Source organism: Phoxinus phoxinus, assembly GCF_949152265.1.
Source record: "Phoxinus phoxinus genome assembly, chromosome: 6".
Lineage (NCBI taxonomy): Eukaryota > Metazoa > Chordata > Actinopteri > Cypriniformes > Leuciscidae > Phoxinus > Phoxinus phoxinus.
The window spans coordinates 40,374,036-40,375,218 of record NC_136881.1 but is presented as its reverse complement, the minus strand read 5'-3'; positions in this window follow the sequence as shown (position 1 = coordinate 40,375,218).

Below are 1,183 nucleotides of genomic sequence, written 5' to 3'. Positions count from 1 at the left end.
GAGAAATGAAGTCAATTAGAAGCACTCACTTCCTGATCGCAAGGCGAACTGCGCAGGCTCAAACTGAGCTTGACGACGTAGATGTGACGTGAGCAACCTGTAGGTCTTCTAGTAGCTGTGCCGAGAGAAATCTGAATCATTCCCTTACGAATCTCGCAGAGACGGAGAGCGTGGGTATTAGCTGTACATGAGCAGCAGCAGGAGCAACTTTATCACTCTCTATGGGCTTCTCCCTTGACTTTATGCCTCCACGTCCTCCCGATTGCTTGCGAGCTTCTCTGCCTGTCCATACGGTAATTTTTCGACTTGTGCGACAGAGTCGCGCGGGTATGACGCAATCGTTAGCCTATTTTTCCAAAAACTGCTTCTACGGGGCCATAACGTAAGATACAAGGTAATGGAGCCTTTTATACATTTTCGTGTTTCTTTAGAAATAAACAATGGACAAACGGTGTCTTTAAACGCCTCAGATGTAAAGTTATTCGCTGTCAAAGTGACGCCAAAATGAATGGGAGTCAATGGAATGCTAACAGCAGGTGGGGGTCCGCTAGCCAATGGCGGCGCCCAGGTCGGCTTCAATATCTTTCGGAACACTGCCCCCCTGAGATAAACAGAGAGCGGCGCGGCCGTGTGAACATTTTTTTCCATGGGAAGTAGCAAGTCTTCTCGAGTCAAAAGGCGCAAGTCCAAGTGAAGTCACGAGTCATTGATGTTAAAGTCCAAGTCGAGTTGCAAGTCTTTGTACATTTTGTCGAGTCGAGTCTGAAGTCATCAAATTCATGACTCGAGTCTGACTCGAGTCCAAGTCACATGACTCGAGTCCACACCTCTGCAAGCATGTCAACCAATCACAGCAGTGATTCGCACTGAATCTCACACAGACTTCAAACAGGTTTTCGAAGCAGGTTTTTTGAAACAAGTTTGAGCAGCTTTGAACAGTTTGAAAACAGTTTTTGAAACCTGCCCTTCAAACAGAGCGTTCAAATCAGAGGCTCAAAATCAGGCTAGGAAAAATGCCTTTTTCTAAATTATGACTATTTTTTATCTAAAAAACATACTAACATTATAAGGGGAACCCAGAAAACATAAAATAATAAAATAACTGGGGTTATTTTGTCATCGGACCTTTAAGTCCCAAAAAGTCGGCGTGTTCCTTTAAATGTGTTTGAGTCTATGCAGAGAG